Source organism: Lytechinus pictus, chromosome 15 (assembly GCF_037042905.1).
Source record: "Lytechinus pictus isolate F3 Inbred chromosome 15, Lp3.0, whole genome shotgun sequence".
Taxonomy (NCBI): Eukaryota; Metazoa; Echinodermata; class Echinoidea; order Temnopleuroida; family Toxopneustidae; genus Lytechinus; species Lytechinus pictus.
Genome location: NC_087259.1, coordinates 4,288,893 through 4,315,823, shown reverse-complemented (window position 1 = coordinate 4,315,823; position 26,931 = coordinate 4,288,893). Strand labels below are relative to the sequence as shown.

General features: G+C 34.3%; 1 pseudogene; it reads right to left on the bottom strand.

The window, feature by feature from the left end:
* Window positions 1-5,056: 5,056 nt before the first annotated feature.
* On the bottom strand, window positions 5,057-10,074 carry LOC129279468 (uncharacterized; annotated as a pseudogene).
* Window positions 10,075-26,931: the final 16,857 nt, after the last annotated feature.

Genomic DNA, 26,931 nt, shown 5'->3' with positions numbered 1-26,931 from the left:
AATTTATCTTCATTTCAAGGCTACACGAGGATAAATTTATCTTAAGTTCAAGACTACATGAGGATAAATTTATCCTAATTTCAAGGCTACACGAAGATCAATTTATCTTAATTTCAAGGCTACACGAGGATAAATTTAACATAATTTCAAAGCTACTCGAAGATGAATTTATCTTCATTTCAAAGCTACACGAGGATAAATTTATCTTAATTTCAAAGCTACACGAGGATAAATTTATCTTAATAACAAAGCTACACGAGGATAAATTTATCTTAATAACAAAGCTACACAAGGATAAATTTATCTTAATTTCAAGGTTGCATGAGGATAAATTTATCTGCATTTCAAGGCTACACGAGGATAAATTTATCCTAATTTCAATACATAAGGATAAATTTATCTTAATTTCAAATCTACACGAGGATAAATTTATCTTTATTACAAAGCTACTCGAGGATAAATTTATCTTCATTTCAAAGCTACACGAGGATAAATTTATCTTAATTACAAAGCTACACGAGGATAAATTTATCTTAATAACAAAGCTACACGAGGATAAATTTATCATAATAACAAAGCTACACGAGGATAAATTTATCTTAATTTCAAGGCTGCATGAGGATAAATTTATCTTCATTTCAAAGCTACACGAGGATAAATTTATCTTAATTTCAAAGCTACACGAGGATAAATTTATCCTAACTTCAAGGCTGCATGAGGATAAATTTATCTTCATTTCAAGGCTACACGAGGATAAATTTATCTTCATTTTAAAGCTACACGAGGATAAATTTATCTTAATTTCAAAGCTACACAAGGATAAATTTATCTTCATTTTAAAGCTACACAAGGATAAATTTATCCTAATTTCAAGGCTACATGAGGATAAATTATATCTTCATTACAAGGCTACACGAGGATAAATTTATCCTAATTTCAAGGCTACACGAAGATAAATTTATCTTAATTTCAAGGCTGCATGAGGATAAATTTATCTTCATTTCAAAGCTACACGAGGATAAATTTATCTTAATTTAAAAGCTACACGAGGATAAATTTATCCAAATTTCAAGGCTACATGAGGATAAATTTATCTTCATTTCAAAGGTACACGAGGATAAATTTATCTTCATTTCAAAGCTACATGAGGATAAATTTATCTTAATTTCAAAGCTACATGAGGATAATTTATCTTAATTTCAACGCTACCTGAGGATAAATTTATCTGAATATCAAGGCTAAATGAGGATAAATTTATCTTCATTTCAAAGCTACACAAAGATATTTATATGTTTAATAATGGCCCTTGAACCCTGAAGATGAATAAATATACTTGCAGTAAACACTTATGTAGAGCCAAAGTCTGTCTTAATCACAATATCATTGGAGGTCTTGATCTGGTTCAGTTACATAACTGGTCTAAAAAAACAAGGCAAAAGCAATTTTGTGTCTCGCCCACTTATGAAAATGACCAGAAATATCGTGATTTGCGAGGGCACGCAAGAGAATTATATCGAAACTTCATTGTCAAATGACTGGGATGGAATAACACTTGTCATAAGAGCCTTGCACGTAAACTTTAATGTTGACCTGAAAATGACCTTTGACCTTACCATGTGACCTCCAATTGCAGCATAACATGCAGGTCCCCCAAGTCCATCTACCATCCAAGTTTGGTTGAAAAGTGACTTTCAGTTGCGGAGTTAGGTGTCATAAGAGAGTCTTGCATGTAAACTTTAACGTTGACCTGAAAATGACCTTTGACCTTACCATGTGACCTCCGACTGTAGCATAACATGCAGGTCCCTCAAGTCCATCTACCATCCAAGTTTGGTTGAAAAGCAACTTACGGTTGCGGAGTTAGGTGTCATAAGAGAGTCTAGCATGTAAACTTTAACGTTGACCTGAAAATGACCTTTAACCTTACCATGTGACCTCCGACTGCAGCATGACATGCAGGTCTCCCAAGTCCATCTACCACCCACGTTTGGTTGAAAAGCGACTTACGGTTGCGGAGTTAGGTGTCATAAGAGAGTCTTGCATGTAAACTTTAACGTTGACCTGAAAATGACCTTTGACCTTACCATGTGACCTCCGAATGCAGCATAACATGCAGGTCCCCCAAGTCCATCTACCACCCAAGTTTGGTTAAAAAGCGACTTACGGTTGTGGAGTTATGTGTCATTAGGTTTGTGACGGACGGACGACATTTGAATCCCTAAGTCTCGCCTTCACCTCCAGTGGGCGAGACAAAAATGACCACAGTGAAGATTGTCAACACAGATAAGCACATGTAGGACACATTATTATGTTGCTTGAAAGACATGACAAGATAACCGGAATTTAATGTTTATTTTGCTAAATTCTAGAGTTACCCATTCCATCACAACTCCTTTGGCATATACAGTCACCTGGATTATCTAGCTGGAATGTCATGCCAATGTTAGTTAAATATCAGCAATAACACAATTCACCTTAGAATCTTTTGACACTTGGTCATTTCATTGGGTGGCAACTGACTTTATGATCATATTTGCATTGGATTTGTACACAAAAGCAAGTTTTTTATTAACTTGGGGTCTGTGGTGCATGTTTAAAATTATGTTAACTACATATATGTAACTGTGTACCCGTGTTAACAAATTTGTTCTCAAATAATCTGTGACAGCTCTCCTGCCCTCCAGAGACTTCTCACTGTCCTTCCCAAAGCAGTTGTGGTACTTCTGAGTTCTGCAATGACATTTAAGAAGAAAAAAAAAAATTTTAAACTCTAAACAATTAGTTTTCGTGTCAAAATTTTAAATTCTAAAGGTTTTTCATATTGTAATACAAATGATTTCAACAATGGTCGTGTGAGATGTATTCCACAAGGCGATTTTGCTAATTTTTCTAAACTAAGACAAGGCATGAGCGATTTTGTGCCACTTATGAAAATAACAAGAAATATTGTGATTTGCAAGGGCATGCAACAGAATTGTATTTAAACTTCATTGTGAAATGACTGGGATGGAATAACACTTGTCATAAGAGTCTTGCCCGTAAACGTTAATGTTGACCTCAAAGTGAACTTTGACCATACCATGTGACCTCATAACACAATAACAATCAGGTCTCCTAAGTACACCTACAACCCAAGTTTGGTCAAAAAGTGACTTACGGTTGCAGAATTATGTGTCATAAGAGTCTTGCACATGAACTTTAACGTTGACCTGAAAGCAGGTCTCCTAACTACCATATTTTCCGGTAAATAAACCACACATTTGTGTGTGCGTGTGTTCCTTGTCTTTTTTCTTTATTCTACAAAGGAATAATTGATATTCTTTGGCAAATTAAATTAAAGAATGAAGTAACCAATTTTCAAAATACAAAATTGAGTCTTCTGATTTTTCAATACTTTTTCAGTGAAATTGGCTGACTCAAAATGTTGTCAACTTTGTGCTGCCAATTTGTTTTTTCTTTTGCCTCCTGATTTGGGGGTGTGGTTTATGCACGGCCGTGGTTTATTTTCTGGAAAATACGGTATATATACAATCCAAGTTTGGGCGAAAATTGATATGTGGTTGCGGAGTTAGAAGTCATAAGCGTATTGCATGCACATGTAAACTTTAACGTTGACCCAAAAATGACCTTTGACCTTAGAGGAAAACATGGGTATTCTTCATATTCAATTTAAAAAATGGAGTTTATGAAATATATGGCACATGATGTCTGGGAACTGCTTGTATACGACTTATTCAAAACTTTAAAAATGAACAAGATTTATATCTACCTTCCATATCACCATCAACCCCAATAGTATCTCCACATTTGGAGAAAGACTCGATCATCATAGGAAAGACCTGGTCCTCTGCAATCATCCTTGGCAGTTTCACCAGAGTATCTTCACTTGTAGCCGTAATCAGGTGACAAACTGAGTAAAAGTAAATACAACAATGAAAGCAATGAGAACCTTGATTTAACAACAACTTCCCTATGTAAAGATTTAACAGGTTTAAAAGAGCAATTTCAAACTTATTGTTGAAAGACCATCATACCATCCACTTTAAAATGTCAAGGAATATTTGTTGGCTTATTTTTATTGAATTAAGAACAATGTAATTAGCCTTCTATATAAATGAAAACATTCTACTTTTGCCTTTTGTTTTAAAAGAGATTTTGCAGATGTGTTTTCCCCAAAATAAAGTAAATAAGATTATAGCTGAAATTTAACAATAGGATAAAATTTCAGTGGTTAAGCCTCAAATGGGAAACTTTGGAAAAATATCTAATCCCATACAATGCAAAGTATACTTTCTTATATAATATCATACTAGTGTCTTCCAAAAATAATTGAAATCTGTATCACAATAATTAAAATTTATTCAAAGTTGTCATTAATAACAAGGAAACAAATTCTTTAATTTGAGATCAAATCACTAGGGTTAAGTTTGACATCCAAAATGTCAAACTCTTCATGCTCATCCTTTCATATTATATTAGGAATCAATTAAGGGGAAAACCCTGAATTGTATGTTACTGTAAATAAAATACCAATAATCAATTAGTAATTTTATAAGAAAGTAACTACATTATCAGTTTCCTATTTCTGAGACGCACTTTGGGGATAAAATGTATCAAATAATACAACAAACAATTTACTTACTCCAGGGGTGGTATTGTGAGGATACTTTATCTTTAAAATACTTTAATTATATCTTAATAAAAAAAAATGGTATTCTGAAATCTCTATAAAGTCACACTAGCATAAAGTGCAAGCATATGTTTTAAAATAAATTGACCCAATTTCTCTCCTTTGTCAAACCTCCTAACAGAAAGGATTTTCATTATTTTAATTAAATGAAAGTGTGATAAAAAGCCTTTCCCATTGATATTGCTTGTAAATAGGTCTGTCTTACAGAGATGAAATGACAATAAAATGGTTCTCAGAATACCAATTCAAGCATACATTAAGGGTATCTTATCTCACTGATTTTAAAATGAGATCTATGACTTATTTCATCTGAGATAAATTGGATCTCATAATGCAACCCAAGATTTTGGGGTTTATTTATTCATTTTACAAACCATGGGTTTCCTTGATAATTGAAGACTCTTGAATTTCGTTGAAGCCTTCTTTCCTCAAACCAGCCTGCCATGCAGCTGCAACTTCGATACCCTCAGCTAGTACTGCCACATGTTTTGTGCCACTTTTCAGGTTTTTCGGCTTTCTCTTCACCTTCACTGCTTCCTTACTTTCCTGTTAAATCAATAAAAATATTACTCTTTCATTTTTTCCATTCTCAATCCAAACAAGAAGTTCTGGTTTTCTTGAACAGAGTGTGATAGGGTGGAGGTTGTAACATTTTACCAAAAGCGTGATGTAAATGTATCTCCATTTTATTTAATGATTATTTTCTTTCAAGCCTTCTACATCTTTTGGCATGTATTTCAAGAAAGTTTTTGAACAATAACATACACAGAAAATGATATGAATGCTGGGCACTGAGCAGTCGAAATCTATGCCTCTGACACGGCAAGATGAAGAATGTTACATACAATATAAAATTTTCAAAGAGTGACTTCAAACCTTTAACCTCATTACCCTAACATCTACTAAGAACAACCTGACTTACATATGCACTCAGGAGTCGAGTTTAAACTTGATCCTTTCAATGGGGACTGAACATAAAGTTATACGAGGATGAGATATATAATCCCTTATGTGTAATTTTAGCTTTTGACCCAAAATGTAATGAAATTCACATCAAGGCTCTATGTAAACATTTCTTTGGTTCTTTAGTAATTTTTAAAACGGAAACAGGCTGGACTAATTAACCACTATTTAATGGCTCTAGCAACCACCTATATGGTGGACAGAGGCATACAAAATTTCATAAGAAACTACCTGATTACAAATAAGACTAAATGCATCACGAATCCGCAATTTGCGGGCTTTAGTTAACCTTAATTCTCCAGGGGGAGGGGAGGGGCCATAATGGCCCCCCCTCGACAATTTTCGCGATATATCTGCTGCGCAAAATTTTTTGACCTCGCCGCTCACTGACTTTTTACTTTCAAGTCTCGCGCAAATTTTGAGACCAAATTTGTGACGCCCGGGTACGCGGTTACGATATTACGCAACATTATGTAAGTGCATGTCAGACCCAAAATTGCTCATAAACGTCATTTCATGTACAAATCCAATGCAAATTGTGTATTTAGCCAAAACTCATAAATGTATCATTATTTCTACTTTTACTGATTAAACTTAATGAATTTTGCCTTGTTTATGATCAGAATTAAGCCTGGAACGATTTCCATTGAAAAAACAATAAAAAACAAAAAGTAAAAAAACAAAGAAATACATAAGAAATTCATAAAACAATAAAATACATAAAAAAATGATTTCCAAACCGAAGTTTTTTTTAATTGCGATTGTTAAGAATGCTACAAAGAATATTTTTACCAAAAATTAGCATTCTAGGAGCTTTATTTAGTGAATTAGAGCAAAAAGTATGATTTATGCATAAATTAGCATAATTAATTCATAAAAAATAAAATCTAATTATTTTGGAATATTTTACCATACAGCCTTGTAGATTACATCGCACACTACCAGCGTGCAAATTTTTGCATCGCTCACGCGATCAGCGGCCGAGATCTTAAGGGGGGGCCATAATGGCCCCCCCCCCCCCCCGGGAATGACAAGAATCGAAATACCCCGGGAGAATTAGGGTTAAGAATGAAGTGCTGATTTTCATCACAGATGTTTGTTGCAATCAACACCTCAGTTCGGGGGGGGGGGGTATCATACAACCGAAGATTAGCTTCAGCAGTGAATGATAAATTTGTTAAAATATAGGCAAAATAATTCTTTAACCACGATTGAATATGAAATGTACAACATTGTGCTTTCCTCAGGATAATTTGAAATATTCATTACATTATTAAACCTTTCTTTTATTCTTTACTCATTTAAACACTTACCACTTCAATAACGACAAGAGAAACAGGATCCATCTGAAGGTGTTCAAAAGAGGATGAGCCACTCTCTGCTGCTGCCTTGGCCTCACTGACAAAGTCAACAAACTCACGGGGTATGGACTTTTTGAAGTCCATATCTGTGGAGAATTGAATTTCAATATTATCATACTGACCATACTAAGGCAAATTTTGATAACAATTGTATCGTCTTATTATACTCAAACTACATGTAGTATATTAACATGCATACATGTACATACTTGTATTGTAAGTAATAAGAAAAGATTTAATGTTATGAACATTAAACAAGCCAACCCTCTCAGTGTTATTAAGACCCATACCCATACAGAATTTAGAAGCAAACAGTTAATCTTTATTCAACAATCATTCAAGAGGTATTAATGTAATAATGGTAAGCAGTGAATTAACCTTTTCATGACATTTGATTTTGTGCACAATAAATACTTTACTTGAAAATAGAAAAGGTCCTTTCAACAACATACACTCGGTGACAATATACAACCATGAAAACCATGCTTGGATGAGTCTGTCTGTACCATTGGTTTCTTTTTCCACTTCTTTTTAATGTTTTTTTTAAAGAATTGATGGTTTATTTTTTTTAGCATTTCATAAAAATAATTTCAAAACATACTCACCTATGAAATGATCGAGCACTTCTGTTTTGGTGTGTGCAGGATATTCCCTGGCACAATCTTCCCAGCTTGCACTATTTGCCAACTGAACAAACAAAGACCGGATCACGCTTGTCTTCTTAAGCCTGCTGGCTTCCCTCTTCACATCCTCAAGTTGTAGAGAGCCATTCACTAATTTCGTATTTCGTGAGGATGTGAAACCTGTCTGGCTCTGCAAGGCCTTGCAAACTAAGGAACACCTGAAAAATAAAATGATATAAATATTAAGCTTACAAAAAAGGTAACATAGTATTAATCAATAAAACAATGACATATTAATTGAATTTGCCATGCATTCATTTTAAAAATCCTCTGATTCTCCGTACATAAACATGGGTAAAGTAATAATAAAATATCTTTCATCTTTACTGTTGTTTTATCTAAGGGACATGAAATGCAATATTCAATGTAGAGGAAAATGTTTCAATGTTCATCTATAATATCTCCATACCATAAGGCTGTATACATGTAATACACTGAATCATATCACTTTGAAAGGAAACATTCTAACATTACATGTACTACAGCAGTATCAATCATTTCATTGAAATGCAAATCTATTTCAAAAGCAGGGATCTCGTGATAGACGGCTGCGATCATATGGGGGGGGGGGGCTGATTCAGCCCCCCCCCCCCTCCAGTCTTCTTAGACGTTGAAATAGCCTAGTCTATTTAAGGTTAAGTGCCTTATTATTTAATTTGAATTCAATCATACAAAAAAGAATGACAAATAAAATTTGTAGTTATTTCTATTTTTTCTTGTTTTTTTTTTGGAAAAAAATCTATAATTTTTCTCAGTAATAATAAATGAAATCTAATATGCTGATGACACCACCCCTGCTCCAGTTAAAAGATCTAGACACAATGCCAGTCTTTGGGGGGGGGGGGGAGAGAAGGGAGGAAGAACATTCCATTAAACTCGGCTAACATCAATATCTTGATTTTACTGTTAAAAATATCTTAATATCTTGATTTTTACTGTAATGTCAAATTAAGCTTTTCTAAAGCAATTTATATTCATCTTGCTGTGGGAAATAATACTTTAATATACAATTTTATAAAATGAAGCTCTGGCAGTAAATCAATAGCTGTGTTAGTGAATACAATATTGTCAATATTCAAACAAAAGAAGCAAAGCATCCAATTATATGCTTACAGACTGCTTCATTGGCTTGCCATACTCCTCCTCATACCAATTAAACAGCCTTTGCAGCTTTTCAAAGCATCGCTTCGAGTAAAGGAAAAGCTGGAAGGTTGCCTCTAGTGGTTTCAGGTCCTGCGTATAATACATAAAAATACAAGAATGAATGAATAACTTGGATAACCTAACTTCGATGATCGATCATATGTATTCAAAAGGTAAGTGAAATATAATAATTTAAATGTGCAATTTTTTAATCTATTAGTTTCTCTGTTTTTATTAAATTTATGAGGGGTTTATGTTTTAATTATACAAACGCTTTGGCGGTAATTTCATTGGATTCGGTTGAACTCACTTTGAGATTGTTACCACAACTGTTATTCATCTTTAAGGATGGAACAGAATTAAGAAACTGAAGTCTGAAAAATAATTGGGTTACCTGTCTTCACTTGAGAGGTCCATCAGAGCTTCCCAAATGCTATAGCCCCCCAAGAGAATATAGCTCCCTTCTTCGCTGTTTTCCTGTTCCCAGGAACCATCTGCCATAACAGGGAGAACCGGCAGGTGGAACCCCTTGCTCCCTCTGATTGTGGCCTTGAAAGACTCCACCCTGACGTGATTAGTCTCTATCAGGGTTAGCCCCTTTGCCGCCTTCTTTATCTTGAGCAGGGGCACCTCAACCACTCCTGCATTAATAAGTAGAAAGGAAAATATGGAACAAAGTTATTACCGCAGTTTATTTTTTAAAAGTTAAAAATTGATATATTATATACATGTACATATTTTATTATTAATGCATAATACAACATCATTTTTCATCCCAATACCCCCCACCCTCTTCACCAAAAAAAGAGAGATAATAATATAAAAATGAATGAATTTTTTGAAATGTAGCAGGAAATACTTATTGTTTTTGCTAACTCCAGGCTGGAAAAGTAGTGGACCAATCAAAGTTTGATTTATTGAGCTACATGTACAGTGTATTTATTGAATGTCTACACTTGTTTCTATATCATCATCATATGACAAATGAGCACCATCCTACCTCTAAATTTCACTGCTGCATCACAGTTTGCATTCCTTCCTGGGTCTAATTTTATCTTCTTCCTCCTTGGTTGAATGTCAGGACGGGCTTTGGGGGTGGAATGAAATTGTGGTTGGAGGGCCAAGTCGTCAAGAGTGAAATTTTCACCAGAACCGAACTGCTCGCTGAGTGAGTCAATGTCGGCTGCATCTACCGGGAGTTCACCATCTTGCCATCTTCCAATGTGAACTGCATTGAAATGAAATGAAACTGACGATTAATATACGTGTGCAGTAAGATGGATTGGCTGGTTGTTAACTTTAAAAAAAAGAAATAAAACGTTTTTAAAGAGAAATTCCAGTAGTTGCAGTAAACGCTGATTTCATAAGAAAGTCTGTAAAACCAGGCTTAATTGTCGGTATAACATCGAGGATCTAGATCTGTATACAGTTACATAAACTGAACTTTGTGAAATCTTGAAATCTACGCTACGGGGAGGCAGTGTAGCTCAGTCGCACAGTGGGCCAGGAGAGAGCAAAAGTGCGCCAAAACTGTTTTTTGGTCATGAAACAAATTTTGTTTTTTTTCATGTTCTAAGCACAGATAAGAACCTGTAGAATGCCTCCGTACAATATTTTTCCATTAAATTGATTATTAGTTGCCCATTTTTATTCAATATTACCGGAAAATGACTCTTTACGGCTACCGCATGTGTAAATGACACGTTTTAGATATTTCACTGTTTTAACAAAACGAATTGCTTAATTTATTTCTAATTCACGGTGCTCTTTGATGAATAATTTGTTTAAGTGATCAAAGATTTTCAAGATAAAATAATAATCCCTTCAGAGGCAATTTTGGACGAAACCATTTGACAATGGGGGGGTTTTAGCATTTTTTTTTAAATGAGCATTTCTTTTACAAATTGCTGCCGATTGCTGCACTGTAAATACCATGACGGTATTTATTATAGTTCATGCTTTACACTGATACCAAATTTAGCTGCATATACGTGCATTTTCTGGAGATATAACCAATTTTCCAACCACATGTTCGCCGTATTTATCACAAAAATCGTTCCAAGTTAGTGTCCCATTATGCGCGTGCATGCCGAACGTTGCGGGTGACTCCCCGTCGCGTTCTGGGAGAGAGAGAGAGAGAGAGAGAGGGGGGGGGGTGTCTGGCTCAAGTGTCTGGCTCTTGTGACTGGTGTCTGCCTTCGTTAAACATACGTAAAGGCAAGCTTTCATTTCCAATTCCACTAATAATACATGTAACACAACTTCATTTTGATGCCAAACTGTTCCATCCCCTGTTCCATATCTGATATGCTGTCATCATGAGAAGATTAATTCTTAAGGTAAGATTCCCGGGTAAGATTATATATTTGTTTTGTTGTTCATAAACCAAGTAGGGGCTACTGTATATCGCTATAACACACATGACTAGGGATGTGATAGGTCTCTCACAGTTTCTGACAAAATATGAAAATGTGTATAGGACAGAGATGGGATATACGTGGGCTCTATTACATGTATAAGTTGCATTATCATTATTAGTATTTACCCCCCCCCCCCCAAAAGGGTTTGTAACTTCACATACACGTATGAATTCGTTTATCTCTTGGCTCATTCTAAATTTGCTATAATTGTTATTATCGATCAAGAAGGAAGTGTATATTATCATTTCAAGGATTGTTTGGTTTATGATTCTCATTGACTTTATATGTATTCAACAGGCTAATGGTAACAGGTGACATTGTGATTAGTAGCAAGTTGTTAAGAGTACAACAATCACAGCCTCTTCCCCCTGATGTTCAAAGTATGCTAAAAGATCCTCTCACCAAAGACATAATAGTTGGTGAGATAGTAGAGAGAGACTCTGAATCGGAATAACTTTATATACGCCGTTCTTTGTGAAATAGGTAGGCCTTGTAGTTGTAGGGCCTTGTACTGATTAACCTACAGAGGACCCGGCCTCTATTATTTATCACTGGAATCATTATTTTAAAGATTTCACTGTCCACTTCTGGTATCAATCCATTTTAATTCATGTAGGTGTGGTTAATCATTGTACCCAGGGAATGAAAATACTCCTTTTCATTTTTTTTTATACAATTTTACTTTGAATTTTACGATTCCGGATTCATGGTAGGGCGCCCTCTTTAAGCGATACTCAAGTCACCAATTGAATTATTTGTACCCCGAGCACAGACTTTTCTGGTTTGGTTGCCTGTTTGTGTGTTTGCTGTTTGCTAATATGCTTAAATATTGCTGAAATTTATCTAAAACTAGTTTCTGAAAATTTGAAACTTATTGTAGAATTAGAAACATGTAATTTCTGCTCAAATGTTAACAGCCAATCAGAAAACAGTATTTTAACGACGTCATCAATATTTGAAAATACTTTTATTGAATTCTACGGGTGAAATTACCCCTATCTACCAAATTTAATCATACAAATGTGTGAATAATGGGTTTTGGCGCACTTTGGGTTCATTCTGGCCCACTGTGAGTCGGTTAGAGCGCCTGTTCCGGAAAAGATCGTAGATCTCAACGTGCGTGGGTTCGAGTCCCGCAGCATGCCGGAAGACGTCCAACAAAAAAACTGATGCTAGCGTTGTGTGTTAACGTGCCTCACCGCTGTGTTCAGTGCGGGTGTGAATGCAGTTGGAAAACACTCCGTCCATCGGAAAGGACGCAAATGTTGGTCCCGTGTATAGGAGAGTCACAACCTATGCACGTTAAAACCAATACACTATTCGTCAAAGAGTAGGGTGTTCACCCGGTGTATTGCACCTGCCGGTCCCCGGTACTACAATACTGCAAGAATCTTCAGGATTGAAGGAGGCAGTGTAGCTTGAAGAAGAAGAAGAAGAAAAATGTTCAGACTGAACTTCCCCAACACAGATAAGCGCACATGGGACAGTGCATAATTATTGCTTTGAGCGTCGGGCCCGACGGTCTACCCGAATCCTGTGCTTATTTGCCGATTTCTCAGCAATTACAAAATTTCTTCCAGAATCCTTTGGCACATGCGTTTTATTTATACAAACAGACATTTTGGTGGTCATTTCATTGGATTCTAGTGTACGAACTCATTTTGATATCGTTACCAAAAACTAGCATTTACCTTTAAGGACGTTCCACAGTTATGTTTGTGCGCATCATGATCTGCGCATATTTTATACTCTGCGCGCTGACGTCACAATGGATGAACTGGCGATTTAATCAGCTGTAGATATATTGTGAGCTGATTTTTTTTCCTTATCTGCATGCACTAACTGCAGATCTGATGTGTTATTTTATGAAGCTAATAAACTGGAATTATTCCATGGACCATTTTTTTTATTCCTCTACAATTTCAAGATAGTTTCTCTGTAGTGCTGCAAAGTATGATGAATATGACCCCGAGTTTTGAATAAATGGAAAAGTGGTTCGCAATTTTCCCTCACATAGATACTGCTTTTGGCGCGTTTTCGGGTGTTTTAAGAAGCAAATTTTCTCTAATAAGAGTGCTGATAGTTTGAAAACAAGCACATGAACCCATATTTTTTAATATTTGCCCCTCTTAGGTATACCTTCCTGTACAACTTTGCAAAGTTTGGTGAAAATGACATGGGTTTTGAATAAAGTGCAGCATTTCTTTTACTTCTCAAGTTTGTTATTGAAATTTGAAATTTTTGAGGTTGAGTATCTTTCCCACAATTTCTGTGAACTGAGAGTGTTGTTAGACTTAAATGAGCAAACAATTGACAGCAATATAGATAGATTATCCATCTTACGGATACAATTATTAATCATATTGCAAATTTGATGAAATTTTCATGGATTTTGACTGACTAATAGGGCTTTAAACTCATTGTTGTGATCTCGTGAGGTCTAAAAATGCCAAATTCTTTTGGATGCACAATTCTTATTGAACATCATCCATTTTGGGTAAGTTTGAAGCTCTATAGCAAAAAATCAAGCACATGGACCCATGTCAATTTTTGCATATTTGGAATATTCAGGTGGTAAAGTATCTATGTGCAAAGTATGATGAAAATGACATGGATTTTCAATGTTTGGGAGCTAGACTACGGAACCACTCGCATTTTAGACGGTATTAACAGACTTTTGCTTGTTTTCGGCGCATTTTGGGCTGTTTTAAGCCAACTTGCAATACTTTGGACACTGATAATTTGAAAACGAGCACATGGACCCCATAGTTTAAATGTTTTAACTTCTTCAAAATATATTCCTCTACTAATCTAGAGAGTATGATGAAAATAACATGGATTTTGAATGTTTGGGAGCAGGACTAAGGAACCACTCGTATTTTAGACATTTTGGACGGTATTAAACTTTTGCCCGTTTTAGGCATATTATTGATTGTTTAAAGGAGAAATATATTGATTATGAATATGGCCTTATTATATACCAGTGGAGAGGTAATGATGTGAGGATTACCATTAGGTCATTCAAAAATAACGAAAATAATACATAAGGTGGAAATCGCCAATTAAAAAGCGCTAAAATGCCTCTCCGAAATATGCCTCGCATCGGTCTCTGAATTGACTCGAATTTGATGACGTCACTGTCTGTACGAGAGGCGTGATTGGCTCTCCCACGTCAAGCTCCACTTGCATGCAAAACCTGTTGCGCGGGTACGTTTTCTCCACACTGACACTGAATACTTCGATTTCATGAAATGAAAGAAAACCCAGAAGTTTATCTAGATTTGGATTTTCAAATTGATGATTATGCAGATGAAGAGAATGATGATAAAGTTTCTAACTCTAGAAAAACAAAGTGACGTGGATGGTGGTAAATTAAGGGAATTACGCCGGTGATGATGAGTAGGACAATTCAACTTGCAAGCCGATTCGCTACCAACGCATGCAGCTGCTAGATTCACCGCGGGTCAAATCCATGAAAATGAATTCCATGCAGCATGACCACATCCAGACAGAGTCTCTTTCCTCTATCAACAACATAATGAGAAGGAAAATAATAAAATAACTGTACTTACAAATAAGTGAATATATCCGAACCTAGGCTGAAGGTAAATCAACTCAAGGAATAGCAGCAGACGATATGCACCGACGATGAATTTCACGTGGCTGGAATAGATTGTCACTCGTTCGGTTAGATAAAATGTATATCTCATTATTTTGACTAAATGACGAAACTCGGAGAATTAGTATTCTACATAAAAATTAACTAACACCTGGTACTATTTTTTGAATTACGATAAAATGTTTTTGAAGCAAAGAAATTGAGGTAAATTAAAATAAGATATAAAGGATCATCCACTTAGCCGTATGCGATTGTAAACAAACAATCAAAAGCACATGGCCAGCTTGCTCCACTGAACTGAAAATACGTATTTTCAGTTCAGTGGCTTGCTCGCCCATAGTCCATGCTTTATCCAACTCTATGTGATCGCCTTGCTGATTGTTTACAATCGATTGCGAGCTAGGCGGATGATCTTTTATATCTAACTTTAATTCACCTCTTTTCTTTGCTTCAAAAAGGTTTTATCGTAATTCAAAAAATATATAGTACCAGGTGTTACTTAGTTTTTATGTAGAATACTAATTCTCCGAGTTTCGTAATTTAGTCAAAATAATGAGATAGACATTTTATCTAACAGAACGAGTGACAATCTCCCAGCCACGTGAAATTCATCGTCGGTGCATATCGTCTGCTGTTATTCCTTGAGTTTATTTACCTTCAGCCTATAGGTTCGGATATATTCACTTGTTTGTAAGTACAGTTATATCATTATTTTCATTCTCATTATGTTGTTGATAGAAGAAAGAGACTCTGTCTGGATGTGGTCGTGATGGAATTCATTTTCATGGATTTGACCCGCGGAGCAGCTATCAGCTGCATGTGTTGGTAGCGAATCGGCATGCAAGTTGAATTATCCGACTCATAATCACCTCACCGGCGTAATTCCCCTAATGTATACCTTTATCCACGTCACTTTGTTTTTCTAGAGCTAGAAACTTCATCATCATTCTCTTCATCTTCATAATCATCAATTTGAAAATCCAAATCTAGATAAACTTCTGGGTTTTCTTTCATTTCGGGATCGAAGTATTCAGTGACAATGTAGAGAAAACGTACCCTCGCAACAGGTTTCGCATGCAAGTGGAGCTTCACGTTGGAGAGCCAATCACGCCTCTCGTACAGAAAGTGACGTCATAAAAAAATCCCCAATTTCGCGGACGTAATTCTGCGTGTTTGAAGCATTCAGAGAGAGAACTTTAAACTACCAATTAACTGAGTTCCATCGGTCTCCATGATAAATGATTTACACCATCGTGTTCTCCTTATTTTCTCCTTTAATTTGATATATGATTCTCCATTTTTACGATTTTCAATATAGTTCTACTTTAAAGCTAACTCGCAACACTTTGGACACTGATAGTTTAAAAACGAGCACATGCACCCCATATTTTTAATATTCTAACGTCTTCAGAATATATTTCTCTACTAATCTAGAGAGTATGATGAAAATGACATGGATTTTGAATGTTTGGGAGCAGCACTAAGGAATCATTCGTATTTTAGACATATCGGACGGTATTATGAGACTTTTGCTTGTTTTCGGCGCATTTGGGGCTGTTTCAAGCCAACTCGCAACCGTTTAGACACTAATAGTTAAAAAACGAGCACATGGACCCCATATTTTTAATATTCTAATGCCTTTAGAATATATTCCTCTACAAATCTAGAGAGTATGATGAAAATGACATGGATTTTGAATGTTTGGGAGCAGGAATAAGGAACCATTCGTATTTTAGACATTTCGGACGGTATTATGAGACTTTTGCTTGTTTTCGGCGCATTTGGGGCTGTTTCAAGCCAACTCGCAACCGTTTAGACACTAATAGTTAAAAAACGAGCACATGGACCCCATATTTTTAATATTCTAATGCCTTTAGAATATATTCCTCTACAAATCTAGAGAGTATGATGAAAATGACATGGATTTTGAATGTTTGGGAGCAGGACTAAGGAACCATTCGTATTTTAGACATTTTGGACGGTATTAAACTTTTGCCCGTTTTAGGCGTATTATACATGTTATAGATTGTTTCAAGCTAACTCGCAACACTTTGGACACTGATATTTTAAAAACGAGCACATGGACCCCATATTTTTAATATTTTAATGTCTTTAGAATATATTTTTCTACAAATCTGGAGAGTATGATGAAAATGACATGGATTTTGAATGTTTAGGGGCAAAAAACTACGGAACCATTCGTATTTTAGACGGCATTATTAGACTTTTGCACATTTTGGGCGATGTTCATGCCAACTCGCATCACTTTGGACATTCATAGTAAAAAAACGAGCACATGGACCCCATATTTTTAAATTCCCTACACCTTTAATATGCATTCCTCTACAATTTAGCCGAATTTGATGGAAATGACATGGATTTTGAAAAAAGTGCAGCTTACAAAATACTTGTTTAATTTTTGAGTAGATTCACGTCTTTGAAGATTTGTTTTTTCCGAGTTTTTGCACCATTCTTGCCAAATGAGGGCGCTGCTGATTCCAAATGCATATAGCTTTACCAATTAAAAGACTTTTTCTTACTTTAGTATACACTTTGTTATATATCTTGAAAATTTGATGAAGTTTGATGCGGTATCCACTGAGTAAAGATGATTTAAACTCATTTGGTGAATTCGTGAGGTCTAAGAGAGGCATAATTCTCTTGATTGCGCAAGATTGCATATCATTCAAATACGGCGACTTTGAAGACCCGTAGAAAAAAAATAAGCACATGAACCTATATTATTTTTTGCATTTTCATAATGCATAGATACCTAAGTAACTCTCTGCAAAATTTGGTGAAAATGACATGGACTTCATTTTAACTGTGGAACGTCCTTAAGTGTTTTTTCCAACGAATGTTGCAATTTTCCGTACATCAATTAAACTATACAGTCTGATTTAAGCTCTTCATGCTTAAAATACATTTTTATAGTAAGTAAGAGAAGACTACAATTTTTGTTACTGAATTTCCAACAGAAAACTTAATAATTCCCCCAAAATCACTAAATCATGAAAATGTTATACCCCCCAAAATAATGAAACAGATTTTGGCGAGAATTTACAGTTAGCTTTATACATGAATCACGTTTTTCAGCAATTTGCGGTCTGAAGTGCACTTGTGTAATATCATAACCGCATACCCATGCATGCATCCCAAAATAGTCTTGAATAATGGCGTGACTCTGTCATGTTTAGATTTATCATGGGGCCATTAAGGTCTCCTGGGATTGTTATGGTGTTAAGGTTTGCTAGCTGATTATCTTATAAAGTACATGTACTTTAAAAAAGTACATGTACTTTTCTTTAACTTTACAAAATGCAAAGTTTCACCTGCTTTTGTGTGTACCTCAAGAGTACAATGTCAGTTTTTCAGTCTATTAATCATTGCCTTCCCGCACAAAGGCCGTTAGCACGCTTTGCACGTCGCCTTACCACACAAAGGTCGATAGCACACACTGCATGTCGCCTTCCTGCAGAAAGGCTGTTAGCGTGCAGTTAACTAATGTGTATTAAGACTTGTGCAAAATGATAAGTGGTGTACTTGGTAACTCCAAGTCTAAGTCCAGGAACTTACTGTAATGTACATTTAGATCCATAAACTTTAACATTAAAGGTCAAGTCCACCTCAGAGAAATGTTGATTTGAATCAATAGAGAAAAATCAGACAAGCACAATGATGAAAATTTCATCAAAATCGGATGTAAAATAAGTTATGACATTTCAAAGTTTCACTTATTTTTAACAAAATAGTTATATGAACGAGCCCGTGACATCCAAATGAGAGAGTCGATGATGTCATTCACTCACTATTTCTTTAGTTTTTTTATTGTTTGAATTATAAAATATTTCAATTTTTACGAATTTGACGATTAGGATCTCCTTGCCGCCCAAAAGCATGCACCCTTTCCTTTAAAGGACAGGTCCAACCAAACAAAAAGTTGATTTGAATAAAAATAGAAAATTCCAACAAGCATAACACTGAAAATTTGATAAAAATCAAATTAAGTTTTCTATAATGCCACACTGTTCAGTGTTTTTATCAGTGAATTAATTATACAATTAGTAGTTTTATAATTTATAGTAACTGTTCCCTTTCGATAAATTTTTTTTCAATTCAATTCAATGTCTTTATTTCCATATCAGTAAAAACTCAAATTCATATGTACAACACATAACATTATAAATGCATTTCTAGTCATTAAATATACATACATAAAGAGAGCCAAAAAAAAATGCATTTCATAATTCATGTACTATAATATAGGAGATGAGGAAAAAGAGACAGTCAAAAAAAATATTTTAGTTTGATTCATATCATTTAAGTAACAATATTTGTGTATTTTTCTTGCTAAAGTGTTGTTATCTTTGACCTAGATTTTGAATTTATTTTCATATATTATATGATGATTTATGTTGTTCTTTGTTTTCATCAGGTTTTAATGCGGATCTTTTGTACCTGAATAAATATGTTCTAATAAATAAATTACATTAAAATTTTGCTTAATTTCACACAACTGGTCGGAATGCAAATGAAGAGACTAATGACACCATCCACTATTTGTTTTGTATTTTATTATTTTCTCATTGTCAAGTAAAACAACAATTAATTCCTCCATGAACATGTGGAATTGGCATTGTTTAATACTATATTGTTCAGTAAAGTTGGTCCTTATTGTCAAATATGTAAAAAATTGAATATATTATAATAAAAATAATAAAAATAAAAGAAATAGTGAGTGAAAGACATCATTGACTGTTTCATTTGCATGTCAATGAATTGTGCATCTCACTGTTTTGTGAAAAATAATCAAAACTTTTTAAGTTATAACTTTCTTATTTTACATCCGATCTTGATGAAGTTTTTAATGCTAGGCTAGTTTGATTTTCAGCACCAGTGAAAATTACGTGACTTAATTGCCAGTTCCATTAATTTTCCTTCTAATAAAAAAAAAATTAAAATGTTTTTTCATTGTACCGGTACCTTTTGATATCAATAGACAGATCAATTTACACCCAATCATGAAAATAAAACAAAATAAGTCATCAGGAACCATTAAAAAATGAAATTCATGAATCTTACATTACATAACATATGGGCAGCTGTTCGTTTGACATCACAAATCCAATTTAACTCAAAACTTAAATAACTTTCTGAACTTTTCAACAGATTTTACTTAAACCTTCACCAATATTTTTTCTATTTAAAAAATATCTTCAGGTTAAACTTCCCCTTTAACACCAAAAAAATATAATGTAAATGATGTAATAGGGGTTTCCAGAGCATTTCAAATTAAAGATGAAGGGTTGAAGTTAGTCAATACTTTGTGGAATTCAAGTGGTGCCAATTTAATGACCCCCCCAAAAAAAAAAAAAAATAATGGGTATAATTTGTTTACATATATCTACAGCTTTGGTCTCATCTTCCAGTTAAGTCATTTTTTGGTGTTTTTCTGTTTCTTAGAGTTTCTTATAGCTTTGAATATGCTCTTTCATCTAGCAAAATTCAAGTTCTAACTCTAACCATTTTTTGAGATTCGAAAAGCAGTTTTTGTAAAATTGTCTCAAAATCCAGAAAATTTCAAAGGCAGAACTACATAAGTTGACTTACAAAAGTAGTTTTTCAATTTTTTACGATAGTGAAAAGGCAAAACTACATAAGTCTAATAGCAGTTTTATTATAACAGAAGCTTTGAAAGTAGAAGTTGATTAATCAGGCAAAACTACCAGTATGTACATATCTCCCACATTTCTGCATTGTAACGGTTGGGAGAACTGCATCACGCGCAGCTCGCTAGTTTTTAATACTCCATGTTGCTTAGCGCAATAAGGAACCGCCATTTAAACTTCTCACTGTCATTGTGGCGCCATAGCTTTAAATTCGAGAGCCTTGAGAGGGAACAGATTTTTTTATTTATCTTTAGAAAAAATAAAAATTTCCAAACTGAAACAAGAAAAGCTAGACTATCTACATGTAGTATACTTTATTGTCCAGATGATAAACATAAGATTTTATCAAAGACCAGATCAGATCATACGTTAGAGGTCTAACACTGATCACCATCTCTAAACTTTAAGGTACATGTAGGCCTAGAGTAAGAAAGGGTTTACTAACTACTTTTTTATTTATGTATATGAATTTCAATGTAACTTTTGAGTTAAATCTAGACTCTAGATCTACACTGTAAGTAGAATTAGTCGCCATTGTGCCATATCTTCCAAAGGGAAATTTCTGCTTAAAATTAGTTAGCATCAAGACTAAGTCTGACTAGAAACACTAAACTGACACAGTACAGTAAAAATTAACTTCTAGAATAAGTAAGTAAAACATTAAAAGTTTTTTAACTTTACACAAAGTCTTCATAATAAAAAACAAGATAGTGAGCTATTTATTTTACTGTTAGATCTACATGTACATGTAGATCTACAACATGGTAGATCTACAGATAGACTGAGTCAGTGATTTTTTTTTGTTTCAGTCTCAGTTTTTCCCACAGAAAACATGTGTGCAGCAATGCGATATTATTTTCGAGTGACCAAAATACATGTATTTCACATGCGAAGGGGATGTGATTGGAAGGTGATATTGCAAAAAAAAAAGGACGAATGTATTCTGCATTTTTTTAACATGCTTATATTTTGTAGGTATTTGCGTATTTATGGTGAAAGTTTGAAGAATTTTATTTGAATATTTTGTTTTATATTGGATTCACAAATGTTTGTTAAAACCAGCGACTCCCAATACGATCCGTTAAATGATAAATTTATCTTCGTGTAGCCTTGAAATTAGGATAAATTTATCCTCGTGTAGCCTTGAAATGAAGATATAATTTATCCTCATGTAGCCTTGAAATTAGGATAAATTTATCCTTGTGTAGCTTTAAAATGAAGATAAATTTATCCTTGTGTAGCTTTGAAATTAAGATAAATTTATCCTCGTGTAGCTTTAAAATGAAGATAAATTTATCCTCGTGTAGCCTTGAAATGAAGATAAATTTATCCTCATGCAGCCTTGAAGTTAGGATAAATTTATCCTCGTGTAGCTTTGAAATTAAGATAAATTTATCCTCGTGTAGCTTTGAAATGAAGATAAATTTATCCTCATGCAGCCTTGAAATTAAGATAAATTTATCCTCGTGTAGCTTTGTTATTAAGATAAATTTATCCTCGTGTAGCTTTGTTATTAAGATAAATTTATCCTCGTGTAGCTTTGTAATTAAGATAAATTTATCCTCGTGTAGCCTTGAAATTTAGATGAATTTATCCTCGTGTAGCTTTATAATTAAGATAAATTTATCCTCATGCAGCCTTGAAATTAAGATAAATTTATCCTCGTGTAGCTTTGAAATGAAGATAAATTTATCCTCATGCAGCCTTGAAATTAAGATAAATTTATCCTCGTGTAGCTTTGTTATTAAGATAAATTTATCCTCGTGTAGCTTTGTTATTAAGATAAATTTATCCTCGTGTAGCTTTGAAATTAAGATAAATTTATCCTCATGTAGCCTTGAAATTAGGATAAATTTATCCTCCTGTAGCTTTGAAATGAAGATAAATTTATCCTCCTGTAGCTTTGAAATGAAGATAAATTTATCCTCGTATCAACAGGATGAACTAATCCTTATAATTGAAATAGATTTGTATGATATATTTATTTGATCTGTTATTCCTATTAAATGGTTGTATTAATTGAAACGCTGTTCCCTTTTGTTTCTTTTATTGAGAATTGCAAACATACATTGAATTACCATTAGCCATTAAATAGAATGATTGGAGAGAATGTGCAGAAGAGAGAACAAGTCATACAAGTGGTTGTTAAGTGCAAAAATGTGAAATAAATATTATGGAAATTAATATTATGAACATTTGAAGAAAAATGAACAAAGATTCATTCATTTTGAAAAGATTTACTATTTATTATGAATAGCGACCCTCATCTACCATTATGACTGGCGAACCTCTTCTACTATTATGACTGGTGAACCCTTTCTCCTATTATGACTGGCGACCCTCATGTATTATTATGACTGGCGAACCCCTTCTTCTATTATGACTGGCGACCCTCATCCTCTATTATGACTGGCGACCCTAATGATTAATGTAGCCTCTTCCTTTTTATGACTAGCGACCCTTATCTAGTATTATGAATACCCACCCTCATTTTGAATTATGACTTGCGATCCTCATGATCAATTACGCTTATGGTCCATTATGAATAATGACCCTTATCCTGCATTATGAAAATCGGACCTGATGACTAGTGGTCCTTATGACCTTATGACTAGTGACCCCTTTTGCCTATTATGACTAGCGAGCTTTTGGGTATAGGATTTTACACGTTATGACTAGCGGTCCTTATGACCAGTTAGTATTATGACTTATGGTCCTTATGACTGACGGGCTTATCCCTTGGAAACAGGGCCCATAGAAGGGGAATACCCATGGAATTTCAACAGTACCCTGTACTTAAACAAAAATATGTTTGCTTTTACGCTTCAATGAGTTCCCTTTTTCAAGATATATCGTGACAATTATAGTTTCGAAAGCTCCGTGCGTTTGACCTCCGCTTCGTGTGCTGGTATGCTCACAGCAGTCTAGACATTCATTGAGGTACGTTGAAATCCGCTGTACGTACAAAACACAATTTTTTGCTGTAGAACGTTGAACCTTGAAGAAGTAGGCCAACAACTCTCCCCCCAAAGCGTACACGCTGTCCTGAATAGGGCTGTGCTGTGTCAGGTGCTACCAGTGCTTCATGTGATCCGGCATGTGATGTGTTGATCTTGTGGAGATATCCTTGATTGACTATTATATAGGCCTACATTGTGCTACAACATAGAACGCCTAGTGTAATCGCCATAGAGTAGACGTTAAACTAGTGACAGTGTTAAGACGAACGTTGTTACTACAAACATGGCTCAAAGACAAGATAATTATGTTGGTTTAAACGTCGGTGGAAAGATCTTCAAGACATCCCGTACCACACTGTTAGCTGTCCCAGGTAGCTTCTTTTCTGGTTTACTGGATGGCAACACTCCTTCGGCTAGAGACGACCAGGGGAATTACCTGATCGACCAAGACGGTAAGGTATTTCGCCATGTCCTCAAATTCATGAGATACAATGAACTAATACTACCAGAGGGTTTCAAAGAGTACGGGGTCCTTAAACGCCAGGCAGACTTTTTCCAACTTAAGTCTCTAAAATCTTCCATTGAAGGACCAATGCAAGTTGATGAATCGAGGACCGTGGGATTGCTTCATCCTGACGGAAGGTTAACCCATACGACAATGGAAAGCTGGAGAGAAGATCCCAACAAGCGGAGTAAGGAAATTACAGTTGTAAGAGATTTTCAGGGACACTATTTTATGTCAACATAGCTATCTTAATCATGGTGGTATTCTTGACCCAATCAGTGATATGAATGTATTCAGCTGGATAGATTACTCACTTCGTGGAAAGAATCCTTTTGACTTAAAAGGCTTTGACAGTCATTGTAAATTTTTATGTCGTGCGAAAAAATTATTCGATTACACTTCTACTATAATTTAAATACCCCATGTTTTGCCTACATCCAAGATCTTGACCTCATTGATATCAATTGTACTCCTAATCCGGTAAGAATGTTGAGGGATAGACTATTTCACAAGAGGGTCAGAATCACTGAACATGTCGATGCAGGAATGGTGAACATGGAATACATTAACACCAATCAGCCTGCTAGCTTACATGATGTGATTACATATTTCAAAGTGGATGAGAGAGCAGAAATTAGTCCTTTTACAATTAGTGTTAATTACATCAGATTAGAGATCAAATATGCATCTAATTAATGAGTTTGGTATTAAAATTGACTTCTTATGTACAAATTGCTATCTATTGTTACAAATCGATGTTTGGTTATAACTGAGAGCGATGATTATGATTTTCTTTGGGTGATTTGGGGCTTTCATTTACTAATATGTTCAAATTGTCTCACCATAAACATTCACCTACAAGTAATGGAAAATTGAAGGATACAAAAGAGAAAATACGAACTAAAAAGGAAAGAATGAAAAGCGTCGTAAAAGAGATATTAGTCGTGTAATTTTGCATTATAAGATAAGAAGATAAGAAAATAAGAATATGGGAAATAGCATTGCACCCTCCCCCAGAATATGTAGAAATATTGTGCATTGGGGCCGCCACTGTTCCGTTCTACAGTATAAATGATAAAATGAATAAAAATTCATATTTTTAGTAGATCAAGAGGATGTGATGTTTTCAATTACTCCAATTTGACGCCCGTATTTTGTTATCATTCTTGAATATTTGTAAATATGTATATAAACATTATTGATGTAATGCGGAATCTGAATAAACCAAGTTAAATTATGTATAATATTACATTTTGCACATGGACAGAATTTTCAAAAACATGGAGATATTGGCCCGTATTCTGAACTCGGGTTTGAATTAAACTGTGGTTTAATGTTGTGGTTTAACTATGGATGGCCAATCGTGGCACAAATCTCTACTTGTACATGTTCAATGTATTAAATCATTTTGTTGATACGATTTGCGCATGAGCAGATGGAGGTCGGCCATTGGTCGTAAGTGCTTTTTAAATCACTGAGATAAGCATGATTATAATGATTCTTTGCTCATTGAAAGAGTTAAATCAACTTGCTAAGTAATGATTAGTAATTCGCATTATTTCAAATTAGAGCAGGTAGGTAGTTTAAATCGGACAATTTAATAGAATTTGCTTTTCCAATTAGTAATTTAACGAAATCTTCAACTTGTGCTACTTAGTTTATGCAGTTATGGCTTTATTAGAGTTGAATATCGAATTTAATAGAGTTGAATATCGCAAATTGGAATACCAGGCAAACTCACATAATATCTTCTTTTGAAAAATAATTAATTGAATATGTAATTGAAGAAACGAAAGGTCATTTGCAAAAAGTTGATCTAAAGCTTATTATGAAGCGACATATCTCTCTCACGCTCGTTGTTCTCATAACATCACATTTTTACACAAAAAAATTCATAAGAAAATGGATTAGTTTTTAAACTATATGCAGTGAATAACTGATAAAGGCAGTAAAGAGAATATTTTCAAAACGTTGATGTTGCTTTTCACAATAAAAGTACCAAATAGTAATGGGTACATCTAAATCTTCAGTTATCTTATTTGCTTATACATTTAGGCACATTGAACTAAGACTAGGTTATGTTGAACTTTAGACTGGGTATTCCCAATCAGGAAGTTTTCATATGTGGAGAGAATCATTTTTAATAATAGTTCCGCATTCTATAAATACTTTTAAAGGTACCTACTATTTACAACAGAAAAGTATATGAAATGCTTGGGGCATATATGAATAAATGGTATGCCTACCGTATAGAACATTTACATAACATTTATACAATATTATATTCCGCATACATTGATATTTATGATGTTAAGTCGACTATCATTGTAACCATGATATTTATATTTTATGTTCCTTTGATTCATCATTCTTTATTGCGTAAGAATTATTTTCATCAATTATTATTTTACTGGATTCTTATATTTTTGTTTCACAATCTACTTAAACTGTGTTTTTTAGTAGGTTACTCATATTTCACATTATTGCACTTTTTTGTCCTATAGAAATTGCTAATATTGTTATTTTTATATATATTCAAGACGACTTCTAAGTATATTTTAGAATGTGAGTTAAACAAATCAAATGAATAATTATAATACTTCTATATTTTTCATTCTAGCTGGCGTGGTATGTCTAGTAAAATCCTATTTAGGCCTCCATTATTACAATGCAGCGTACAACTCAACAAATTGCATTCTCCGTTCAATCATATTATCTTCGTAATCTTTACGGTAATTTAATTGGATATATAAATTAACTTGTGTTGGTTATAGGGGTAGGTTTTCATTTGAAAAGACATAAATGTTTATAGTTTTTATTTGGTATGTGATACATGAAAATTTATGATAAAATGAAATGAAAATAAATTTGTGTACGTTATAATTTCTCTTTAAAGCTTGAATACACAGACAGCCAGT